This window comes from Malania oleifera, chromosome 4 (assembly GCF_029873635.1).
Source record: "Malania oleifera isolate guangnan ecotype guangnan chromosome 4, ASM2987363v1, whole genome shotgun sequence".
In the NCBI taxonomy this organism is placed as follows: domain Eukaryota; kingdom Viridiplantae; phylum Streptophyta; class Magnoliopsida; order Santalales; family Ximeniaceae; genus Malania; species Malania oleifera.
In genome coordinates this window covers 45,402,880-45,416,858 of record NC_080420.1, presented here as the reverse complement: position 1 = coordinate 45,416,858, position 13,979 = coordinate 45,402,880, and positions in this window count along the sequence as shown.

Below are 13,979 nucleotides of genomic sequence, written 5' to 3'. Positions count from 1 at the left end.
CTTAAATGCATAAAAGAAGTGTGTTAGACAGCCCCCGTGACATGGCGCGGTGGAAAAATATCAGCAAGTAAGAATGAGCACCGGGGGTTCAATTTCAGGTAGATACACTCACGGAGCCAGTGGTACCTGCAGATGGTGAGAATTTACTCTATGAGCTAGCGGGAACTGTGAATGGTGAGAGTTCACTCTGTGAGCCAGCGGGAACCGTGGATAGTAATGGAGATGTGTCACGGGAGTCAAGTTGGCCGAACGTCCAATTAATTCACAGAAGCCGTATCCGCATTCTGAACTTTACCCTGATCACGAGACCTAGGAGTGGATAACGTGAATCCGTAAGTTTGATGTCGTATCAAAGGGTCTGAAGGGTTCGTTGGTTGTTGAAGTTCCTATGTAATTAAAAAAAAAAAGTGTGCTAAATGGTATACTTACAATGTATCTGTAAGTGCGCTTGAGCGCGCGCACACACAATTTTATGCTTCCTTCTCTTTTTGCCTTTTTTTGGTTGGTTTTCTTTGTTATGTCTCCATGACTGGATGCAAAATTGATCCTCTTGCATGCTGCTTTATCTTAACCTCTAAATGTTAACAAATAATAACTTTTGTACTAATTATAATACTTATTTTTTCTTATTTTTATTATTGTTATGTTCATTATTTTTATATTAATAAAAATTATTGTCATTTTAATTATTATTAGTTGTTATTATTTTTATTATTTTATAGTAATTATTATCTTTAAAATAATAATAATAATAATTATTGCATTATTAATAATATTATTTTTCTTGATGTAATTATTTTAATAGTAATAAATATTATTATTAGTTCTTATTATTGCTATTGTAATTACTATTAGTTGATATTTTTTTTGTTTTTATTTTTTTATTTTTTTTGTAATAATAACAATTAGTATTATTACTATTCTTTGTTATTTTTTATATTATTTATTATTTTCATAATAGTGATTATTATTAGGGTAATTATCATTTTTTATTGACGTTATTTCTATTTTATTTTTTTATAATAATTAACAACCTCGAAAAAATAATTATTATTTTTCCTTTTTTCATTATCGTTCTTGTTGATTTTTTTTGTACTTTTTTTTGAAATATAAATATTTTATTTTATTTTATTTTTTGTTATATAAGACTCTTGACAATTTGGGATGTCTACACACGGTATGAATTTTAAGTTTGAATTAAGTGCAAGCAGAAGTTCACGACTTCCGAACAAAATTGTAAAACAAAATAATATCTTATATAATATTCTGACACTTGGCTCTAAAAACTTATGACTTCAAAACAAAATTTTGCCCCAAACCACACCTAAATCAGATTAATAATTTAAGAATAACTATTTATTTAAGGTATAGTTTTTAAAACAAAAGAAAAAAATTGGCAAAAAAGTAGATAACAATATAATAATTTCACATTTCAACAATTAAAATTACAATGAGATTAACAATTAGTAAACTAATCAGAAAGTTAACTATTAATAAAAATTTAGATAAACCAAAATATTGCAATAAAGAATGAGGTCAAATTTACATTGCAATAGAGAACTTTAATTATAATTTAAGTGAATTTGTGATAATACTGCTCTTTTAACTTAATTTTAGTGAATTCGTAAGTAAGATTATGTTGATCCTATGGAGTCAGATTCTAATAAAATTTTTGAGAGGGAATTTGTAATTAAGAAACTATTTCTTTATTAAATTACCAAAAAGTGAGGGTGCAATCTATTAGCCTTAGTGGCTAAGGTGTCCCAATCCAATGAGTTTTGATGATAACAATCCATTCGTGAGCCTTAGGACTAACCAATCTAAAAACTCTAGTTCAATACAGGATCACAGGACAGTACCGGAGCAAGCACAAGAATAAAATGAATCTCAATGAAGGAACGGTCAAAGTGTAATGCCCGAACGCTCTAAGTGGGCTTGGAATACTACTAATTCATTCATTTACTTGCTAACCGACATTCTAATTCACTTATGCAGTGGAAAACATAAATATAATCTTCCAACAATATAATACCAGAGTTTTCTACTTCTATCTATATACCAAACTCAACTTTTCATCCACCTATATTCACATATTTACATATTTCCAACAATTGGTATTCACAACCATCCATCTCACAGAAAACTTCAAAACATAAAGCATAAAATATAAAACATAAACTTTATACATCTCAAAATATCATTAACATTATACCCTTTCTTTCTATAACTCAAAAATTCTGTAATAACCTCGAGCTCTTTAAGCTCGATCTTGTGGAGGTCCTGAAAAAAATAAATTTGTATTTGGGTGAGACACATCTCAGTACGGGAAGAAACAATATATTAAATCAGCGTGTAACCAACATGAGATTATAATCAATATAATATTCAACATTTGTAGATCTTTAACATAATTTCTGAAACCATTTTCTGTACCTAATCAATCATATGTAAGATATTTTACCCACGATAAAAACCTAAGGGTAGGGGTGATTACCCGCTCATACAAATAGCACCCCTCTGCTTTAATACTTTAGGCAACCCGAAGGTCACAACTGAAGCATACCAGGGCACTCAACTTACTCAGTAAGCCCTCAGGTGAAGAAGTAATCTCGTATTCACACAGTTCATCCAAAGGTTTACCAATGAAGGCTCTCGAGAATAGGGAAATGTACCCGCCTATACAAGTAGTTTCCCTCTGCACTAGTACGTTATGCAGCCTACTGCTATACCTGATACTAATCAGGGCACTTACATTTCTCAGCAAGCCCTTGGGCGAAGAGTTTGCCCCACCCAAACGTAACATGTTCTACAAGCATAAATAATGATACTTCCATAATACATTATTTTGTCTATTATTATTCTGTAATTCTCATCTGTTCATGTTTTTAACTTTGACATTTCATAACATTTCACGTTACGTGGCTCTTTCCCATTTAACATTGTTCACATTTCACATTTTATTTCCATTTCATTTATTTCCATTTCATTCTCATTTTCATTTCATTCCGTAATATACCCAACATCTTTCAGCTGTCTTTGTGTTAGTCCTCGCATCTTTCAGTTATTTTTGTGTTAGTCCACATAGAAATGCGCTAATTTGCTACGTAGCATCTTTCAATTGTTTTTGTGTTAGTTCCAACATCTTTCAGCTGTTTTTGTTTCCACGGTTGCATTAACACTCACATGCAGCATATTTCATATAACATTTTCATTTTAGCGCATTTCCTGTATAACATGCATCTTATACTTATAACATAATTCCACACAGAATTCTATTTACTCATGCCACACTATTTAACGATAAAATTCATATATATTCCTTGCAAAATAAGCCAACCTACATTTAACATTGACATACTGGAAAAATACCTTTAATTTTTTACATAATTATTTTGAAAAATATTTCACTTTCATCAGTTCATTCTTACATATACATAACTAATAAAACAGCCATAGACTTAGAAATCATAATTTAAACGGTTGACATTTTTAACCCATAAGAAAACGTATACATATACATAAATTATCCATCTTTTTATTTGTTTAATTCATAAAATCCTGGTTTAATATATAATCCCCCTTACCTGGTTTCTTAAACTATGCTAACATGGACCCCGAAAAGATGCCTATAGTGCTCACCCGAACTCTGATTCAATAATCCTAGTTCAATTAAATTAACCCTAAATAAAATACTATTTTAACATTTCTTAGGCTCATAAATTCCAAATAAATAATTATACTCTCAAATATAATCAATTTACTTAATTCCCCAAATCTCACTCTCGCTTTGGAGTGGTGCCTAGGAAACCCAAATTGAAAATTTACTCTGACCAAAATGACGATAATCGAGACTAGGACCCCGTGGTGGTGTCCGATCGTCGATTTGGTTAAAGATCTAAGAAGAAATTGAGTAAAAAGTGAGGGTTTACCTTATCCCAGGAGTGGTTCCTATGCCGCTTCTACTACAAATCCGCTCTAGTAGAAATGTCGATGGCGGAGGTAGGAATCCAATGGTACCTTCCGTTTTTTGATAGGACGAATATCCATCGAGAAAATTGAGGAGAGAGAGAGAGAGAGAGAGAGAGAGAGAGAGAGAGAGAGAGAGAGAGAGAGAGAGAGAGAGAGAGAGAGAGACGGAGATAGAGGAGACATGAGAAATTTCAGGGGGGGCACACCTCTCTGTTCTAAATTGAAATTCAGTTTCATTCTTGAGGAAGATTGTTACTTTAATTAATAATAGTTATTTATTTATTTATTTATTTGGGATCACTACACAAAGCTTGCACAAGGAAGACCCAAGCACAACCAACTGAAGCTTTATGAAGTCTTATATGTATTTTGGGTTGTATGTGAGGTAGGAACTTCTTATAACTCTTGTGGGATGATGTTGGTAAGAATAATTAGTAAGAGCTGAGCAAATACACATGCCTACTAGTGTAGGTCATCAAAATGAAGTGTTCACATGCATACCAATCCATACAAATGCACAAGATGTCAAAATGAGGTTTCAAATATGTTTTCCTGAACAAGACATCTTATATTAGATTGAAACTTCATTAGGACAAGTATTAAGCATCATTGGACTTAACATCTTTTATATACTTTTGTATAAGCATGGGCTAACTTATTAAATGGCTTGTTAAGCATGAAAAACAGGTGAAATAGTTGACTAATGGAGTGCATTCGTCAACTAGTAAAACCAGTAGCCTAAATGAGAATCTTCCTAGGCCAATCGTCGACGAATAAGAGCGAATCATTGATGAATGGGTGTTAACCTTATAGGTCACACCCTGGTTTTGATAATGACAAACTCAATTGTATTTAATAAATATCCAGTTCATGTGCAGGTTTATACTAACATACATTCAAGGGCACGTGAAAGCTTGAAGACAATTTCATATTCCCAATTGTAATATCTCTAAGTGAATTTTGTCTGTAATAGTAATTAGGCTGTCTGTAATAGTAATTAGGGTACTGGTTTGTAATAAGCTCACACACATCACATGAATGATTTACTTTGTAAGCTCAAACCGAACCATAGAAAGACCTTAGAGTGTACCTTCGGGCGACCGAAGGTCAACCGACACCGGACTTTTTCGGTGTCTTCAAAATTGGACCCCAAGTGGCCTTAGGACACACACATATGCACATATGTTTATTAGGCACTTAAAATTGATTGAGTTGGGTCAATTCGGGACCGAAATGCACACTTGGTGCACTTTCGGTCGACCGAGCCAAACAGTTCAAATTGGCCCGGTCGACCAAAACCGGTCCGGGTCAACTATTTGACCCGGTCCCGGTCGACCGACCCCTTACAGGTCATTTGACCTCGGTCGACCGAACCACCTGGGAGTCAACTATTTGACCCCCCGGTCGACCGACCACTTTTGTACTCCAACAACTCGGTCGACCGATGCGCCTCGGGAGAATTCCCAACAACTCGGTCGACCGAGCCGTGCAGTTCAAAAAGGCCTCGGTCGACCGAAACTCGGAGATTTCAAAAATCGCCCTTACCCGGTCGACCGACCCCTTAGTTCAAAATGCCCTCGGTCGACCGAGCTACTTGAGTCCCGGTCGACCGAGCTACTTTTGGTCGACCGGACCTCTCGGGTTGCCCTGGTTTTTTTACCGCGATTAAATTTTTTAAATAGGGTTAAATTTTCTTAAGTGTCATTAATCTTTTCTAAAAATTCCTAATAAGTCCCCAACGGTCAAAATTCTTGGTATGTCTATATATACTCCTTCATTTGGTGGATTAAGCATGGATTAGCAAATAAATTAAGAAAAATTTTCTCTCAAGCCAAATACTCATATTTGCCTCCTACTACTTACATTACTTTGAAAACCTACTCAAGCTTACACTCTTCATCTATCCAAATCATTTGTAAATGTATTGAGTCTTTTATTTTTGGTTAGCTCTTCATATTGCTGTGTATTTGAATCGATTTTTGAGAGCATAACCTAAGTTTTCTTAGGAGGCTTTGCCAATAAGCCTGCCCTAAGAAAGACTCTTTGTGACATCCCAAGTATTGCACTCTAGTTGCAATATCTTAGGAAGTTCATTTTTGTTTGGAGATTGCAAAAATACTTTCAAACATATTTGAATATCTTGTGGTGTTCATATTGATATATTTGGGAAAGGATATTCGTGTGTGTGTGATATATAAATCTTTGTGGTATTGTTTGTACAAGTTTTATAAATATATATCATTTACCGAAAACAAAGATTATCTACTTTGCAATACAAGCACATACGCATTCTATTGATTGATAATATTGAGGCTTGCTTGGTATTCTGTGTGAACACTCTTGACTGAATATTTTGAAGTGCACAGATTATCATTGACACTCTCACGTACGTGTTACACTGATAGAAAACATAGTTGAGAGATTGACATTTTAGACCACACAGAGCTTACATTTTAAATCACTTGTGGTGTTTGTGTTTGTGCGCATTTGTGGTACATATCTACTTTACTTGAAAGCACAATTGTATTGTACCTTTGATTGTATATCTGAGAGATTCCAGGCGTGGCCTGAGGGGGCGGTAATCCAGCCCGGTAAGGATTGGTGTAAAGGTTGAGGTCAGCCCCGCTAATTGACCTGGTTAAGGTTGAGGTCAGCCCTGTGGTAATTTGACCTGGTTTGTATAGGTGACGCTCCACCCGTTTAAGTGAGCAAGGTATTGTGATAATCCTTGTGCTGGTTAGCCAAGGCGGGAACGTAGGCGGTTGGCCGAACCTCGATAACATATCCGCGTGTCATCTTCTCTTTACTGCTTTCTGATACTTGTGTGATTGTTTAAACTGCTTCATCTGATCTCTGACACATTTACATCATTTGCACTAGATTGACCCTAGGCTTGTGAACATACTACTGCTAGGAGGAATACTTAGAAGGTAAAATTTAAAAATACCAATTCACCCCCCCTCTTGGGATCACGGTAAAGCTATCAATGGGGTTGACTCGTCGACTAATTTTTCCAGTAGTTAAATATGTGTTTCAACCTAGGTGACTCGTCGATGAAAGAAGGTGAATTGTGATAATTCTACGCCACTCGTCAACGATTAACAAAGGGCAAATTGAGAAAAATGAGCTTTAAACGACTATATTTTTGTTTGTCTCGTGTGTTGACTTTTTGAGTCTGATCTCTGTTTTGATGCTGACAAACACAAGTGTCTCTTATGTGTGTATTTAAGTGCTAAATAAGTATAATTCAGGTCACACATAAGATCAAGAGAACATGGAAGCCAAGACAGGACTTAAAAGCTCAAAATTGGGGTATTCCATGATGTCAATGAGCAGAGGAGAAGAAGAAGATATTTGAGTTTAATTGTATTGCATTAATTTTTATTATTTTGGTCTATAATATTGCATGCATTTGCATTATATGTTTTCACACTCAAGACCATAGATTGACCTTAGGGTTATCTTCGGTTGACCGACGTTGGATTTTTTGGGTAGTTCAAGATACCTTAGAATGACCATATGAATCATCACCTCTCAAAACCTAAATGTTATAACTTATTCACACATCGTTGAATAAGTTCAAGGTTAAAAATAGGGTTTTGGGCAACCGAAGCTAGAGAGTTAAAAATGGTTCGGACGACTGAATGTGCAAAGGGTCAATAGTTGAGCATGGCCCGGGCAACCAAACCTAAAATGAACTAACTATTCCTAGGCGACTGAATGCTTAAAGGTCACTTTTCCACTCTCCCCAGGTGACCGAACGTTTAGTTCAAAATAGGCTTGGGCAACCGAAGTATGAAGTTTGGCAAACCGAACTGATAACCGGGCGACTAAACCTCGAGCATTTGGAAAATCACCTTGACCCAGCCACCCAAACCTTCCCTCGGGCACCCGAACTTAAAAAAATGACTTTTTTGTCTGTGTCTGTTCGGACGACCGAACCTCTCGGGTTGCACATTTTTACTGCGGGTAATTAAGGGTAATTGAGATTAAATTTTAATTAAACTTTTTTAAAATTCTCAATAGGTCCCCAACGGTCATATTTTGTTGAAAAACTATAAATATCCCCTCATTTGCTTTGATTAGCAACTTTGATTAACTTTAAAATTCTCTCAAATATTTTTTAATCAAAGTTCCCCCATTTCAATTTCTATTTCAAAATCTTTTATGGGGTAAATTTTTATACTCTCCAAACTCTCTTTATTACTCTTTGGAAAATCATTTGAAAGAGAGTATTTATTTTTTATTTGACATTTATTTTATGAAAAGCATTTTACTCTCATAAATTCTTTCATTGTTTTAAAATCCTTATTGAGAGTAAATCTTGGTTTCTCCTGATTACTTTCCTGATAAATATTTTCGAAAGAAACTTTTTGCAGGCTTTAAGATCTTTGAAGTATTTTATTGCATACTTTATTTTAAATCATTCTCCATTTGAGCAAAAATTTCAATTATACATCATACTCAAAGATTGCACAATTATTTTGAAAACACCCTTACTCTACTAAGCATTAATTTCATATTATATTAGAGAGTGCATTGTAAAGCTTAAACATGTACATCTTTGCTTGTATTTTTTAGAAGCATTATCATGTACAAAAATATTTTTATTGCACCGATTGGATTCATCCCATTAATTGAACTGGGGAGTCTCTGCCCCATAAGTGAGACCAGTTGGGTTCAGTTTGGAATTTGAATTAGGGAGTCTCAGTTTCGTAAGTGAGACAAGTTGGGTTCAACCTTGTAATTGAGCTGGGGTTTTTCTCACCCCGTAAGGAGAGGTCGTAAACGACTTTTGCTCCGCCCGTTTAAGTGAGCAGGTTTAGTGTAATCCTTGGGAGGTATGCCCAATGTGAGGATGTAGGCTAGTTTGGCCGAACCTCGATAACAAATATTGTGCGTTGCTCTCTCTCTATCTCATTTAATTACTGTACTTTAAATTTTCATATGTGTATGCTTGTTTATTCATAATTATAACAAATTGCATGCACACATTTATTTTAAATGAGATACACGTGTATGTCTGCACATATTGCTTATTCAGTTTTTACATACATAATCATAATTAAAATGAGATATGATATATGGTGAATCCGCGTAAATGTTTAATTTAGCCAAAATATTTTTAAACCTAATTCACCTCACCTCTTAGGATCACACCAATTCCAACATCATGTCATTAAATGCTCAATGACTAGACAATAGATAGCTCGTCCTATAACCCATAAATACAACATTTGCATTTATTAAGCAGATTGATTGAATATTGATTAGTGATCAAGTTAGTTGGTGCATTCATTCTAAGTTTATTTGTTGCTCCTCATTCTCGTTATACATCATTTGCTCAAGAGAGTAGTGTGAGGATTCAATTTGTATTATCAGCTCAAGAAGGAGCATTTTCTGTATTCACTACATTTCTTATTGTTGATTGATTGTGAGATTGGAGGTTCTTGGTGAACCATTTGTAAGGAGGTTCTTGGTGAACTCCTTGTTTCAGCTCTTGGTGAGCAGCTGGGATTGGTTCTCGATTCGTAAAGGCTTCTCCGTCTTGAAAGGAGATTGGATAGTGGATTTGGCAATCCTTAGGTTGGTTTTAAGGCATGCACATAGGCTGGGTGCCAAACCACGTTAAATATCGGTGTCAAGCTCTTCTCTCTCTCTCTCTCTCTCTCTCTCTCTCTCTCTCTCTCTCTCTCTCTCTCTCATTTATTTTATTTGTTTGTGTTACTTACTTTGCAATTTATTGTGATATAAATTACTTGTATCTTTCCAAGTTTCATCGTTTTTAAGAAAAATACACTATTCGCAAAAAGTGTCTATTCACCCCCCTCTAGACGCACTCTTGGGCTGACAAGTGGTATCAGAGCTAGTCACTTGACCTTCGGAGTATTTTCTAGAGCGCAAATGTAGAGACCTGAAATTTTAATAATAAGAAAAAAAAATAAAGAAAAGCTGGAAGATGGTTTAGTGTAGACCAAATTGTCGATGGTTTGGTGGGAGGCCAGAAAACCATCGATGGTTTTGTGCAACCGCGGCCTAGTAACGGTAAAATAGTGAAAAATGGAAGGGTTAAAATCGTCAATGGTTTCATCTAGCAGTGCTTAATAAAGAAAAATCCTACAGCTTGTTTTGGTTTAAACAAAATAAATCTCTCTCTCTCTCTCTCTCTAAACCTACGGAAACCCTCTCTCTTCTCTCTTCGATTTCTCTCTGATTTCATTTCGATTCGATGATCAGACATCATTGTAGACACCCTATTTTTGCCCTAACCAAATAGAACAAGGGGTCCCCTCTTATTATTATTATTATTATTATTATTATTATTATTATTATTATTATTATTTTCCTATATTATTAGTACTTTACTATTATTTTGCTTGTATTTTTATTATCATTATTATTATTATTTTTCATTTTTATTATTATTACTTGTACTTCTACTATCTTTATTTTCTTTTTACTTTACAATAATTATTTTTATTTATTTTATTGTTTGTGATATATTATTATTATTATTATTATTACTATTATTTGTTTACTATTATTTATTATTATTATTATTTATTTTCCTACATTATTATAAGTAATTTATTATTATCACTATTATTTATTTATTATTATCATTATTATTATTTTATCTTTATTATTTTTATTTTTACTATAATTATTTATTAGTATTTACTATTTAGTAGTATTATTATTATTATTATTACCTTATTATTATTATTATTATTATTATTATTATTATTTCCATTTTCATTATTACCATAAGAATAAAAAAAAAAAAGAGAGAAAAAGAAAAATAAAATCCAAAAAGGAAATGTTTTTAGGGTTTTCAAAAAAAAATTTTATAAAAGGGGAGGCCAAAACAGCAAAGAAAAAAAAAACCTTACGCTTCATCTCACCTAGCCTCTCTTCCATCTCTCTCATACTCTCCACCCACACAGCCATCTCCTCCTCAAGCTCCAGGCCATCAGCGCTCCTCTGCAACCACCGAGCACAGCCCCAAGCAACAGCCCCCCATTTTTTGCCTCCTCTGCACCAGCCAGCCGAGTTGTTCTGCATTCGGCCACGCCTCCAGCAACGGCAACACCAGCTCCAGCCGAGAGGACCCTCCGAGTACCAGCCACCCAGTACCGCCGCCATCGCAGCCTCCACCCTTGGCGTCTCTCCGACTCTCTTCTCAATCCCGGCAACACCAGCGGACCTCCCATCTCTGGTCATCAACTCCGGCAAAAGCAACAGACTATCCTCGGCTCCACGACTCACCATCCATCTCAGTCACCACTGTCGTCATCACCATTGAAATCCCAGACCCCGCAGCTGCTCCGGTCAGCCACGAACCAGTCTCCACCCGCTGCTCCCCCACGGCCATAGCCACCAGTCTCCACCCGCTGCAACTCCGGCGACCTCCAGATACACCTCTGTAAGTCCCTTTGCAAATACACGGAACCCATGAACCGCGTTCTCACACACACAATACACACATATATTTATATATTTATGAGTGTTAATATAAATATACGTATATATTGGTTTTGTTTAATACTTAAAGTTTAATTTTTTTTTTATTTTTTATGTTTGCATCTATGTGTATATAATGCTTGTGGGCACTCACTCACACCCACACACTCAGCACACACATACTAGTTATTTCCTTTTTATTTCACTATTGCGGAGTTTTATTTTATTTGATTTATTTATTTATTTATTTTTATTTTTTTTAATACTTGTTTTATATATATCTATGATTATGTTTTTTTGTTGTAGTTGAGATACTAATTAGTTTCTTACTATTGTTGCAGGTCAGAACTTCGTTATCTTAATTGTATATATTGAATATCTTTATTGTAAAATTGTTGTTATAGTTGGTATTTTAATACTGAATCTTCATGCTTAGGGTTTTGATTGTTATTGTTGTATCATTATAAAATTTTTAATATTGTCATATTTGTTTTATTTCCAAGTTCATCATTTTGGTGCTGGTATTAATTGATTTATGTTTATAGTTTAGGATTTTCATATTGCTTGTATGTTATTATTAGTCATATTATTAGTACGCTGATTGTATACCCTTATTCGTAATATTACCATATTATTGAGATATTATTATTAATATTTTTATTATATTGATTATATTAGTATCATTATCACATGGATCTTATCAATATTTCTGTTGCTTACTTGTTATTATTGGTATTATTGTTATAGGTATTGTGTTAGCATTAAAATTATGCTATTTGTACATAATTACTAGTAATATTAGTACATCATTTTTGGATATATTAAAATATGGGTATTATATGGATGGTATTAATACTAGTATTATATTATTTACACATTATTATCAGTAATAGTATTACATGGTTCATGTATTAATTACTAGAAACATAGGTATATTATTTGTATATCATTGTTAATATTTTTTTTTGAATATCATTGTAATTGTCACCATTATTATTATTACCATATTATTAGTATCATTATTCTAGTACTTGTATTAATTTGTCATTATTTTAGTGTTATGATATTTTTGGTATTAAGTATTTTCGTATCTATATCCCTATGATTTAATTGCGGGGGTATGAGCCTTCGGGCATCCCGTACCCTAAAGCTCTGAGGGACTATATATGTATATATTATATTTATTTGTTTATTATTTTATTTATTTATTTATTTTTCACATGCATTTATAAATTCATAAAATGGAGTAATTTAAAGACTTATTAGATTAACTTAGGGATAATTTCAAATTAATTAGGTACCGTTCATAAGAACGGACGCGTAGGGGGTGCTTGTACCTTCCCCTTGCGTAACCGAACTCCCGAACCTAACTCTGGTAACGTAGACCTATTCTACCCGTAACGAGGTAGTAATCATGTGTTCTAACCACACTAAAAGGTTAGTGGCGACTCCGACATTCCAATATTTTTTCCTGAAAATTAAAAATGATTTTGAATTTCGCCCCCCGGGGCACACGCGCGCTAGGGACGTCGCGACAGCTCCAAGGGGTCCTAAGAGCAACCCTTAGCAAGTTAATCAAAGCAGTTTTGTGTTTTGGGGTTTCCAGACACCACTCCAAAGTTGAGGTAAAGATGATGAATGTGTTAACTATTTAGAATTTAACCAGTTAATGGAGTGTGTGGACCTAGAAAATGTGAATATGATTATAATTCTAGGGTTGAGCTGATTGAACTGGGATATATGATTTCAAAGTTTTGAGCTCCGATTGCCGTAGGCATCAGTTTAGGGATCCTAGCAAACACCTTTTTAGTAAGTAGGTAAGTGGAATAAATTATAACAGATATTTTTGAAAAATTAATTAGTTGATTTAAAGTATGTGAAAATGAGAATATTGTATATCTTTTAAAAAAAAACTATGTTATGGATATTTTTATTGTGATTATTATATTATGATTATCAGTCTAAAAGTGTGTGGCATAAGGAATATGAAATAACAGTTTTATACTAGGAATATGATTGATATTGAGATGTATGAATTGCACCGAGAAATGATGTATGAGAAACACATATATAATTTTATATAGTAAAGAAGTTATGAGATATACAAATATGTTTTTATACAAATATAATAATATGAGATATACAGATATGTTTTATATAGATATGAAAGATATGAGAAACCCAAATATATTTTATATGGAAATGATGATATGAGAAAATATAGATATGTTTTATACTGAAATGATGATACGTGATATACACAGATGTTTTTATATACAAATGACGATATGTGATATACATAGAGATGTTTTATACAGAAATGATGAAATGAGATATATACAGATTTGATGAGAATTATACAGATATGATGAGATATGTAGACATAATGAAATATGAATACAGCAATGTGGAAATGAGAACCCTAATGGACCAGAGATGTATAGAGAGCACGGTACCGTTGCTAGCATATGTGTAAGTGCAACCACACATCTTGTATAAAGTGTGGCGAGATAGTTGATTGGACCCAAGAAGAGTAGAGTTACCCC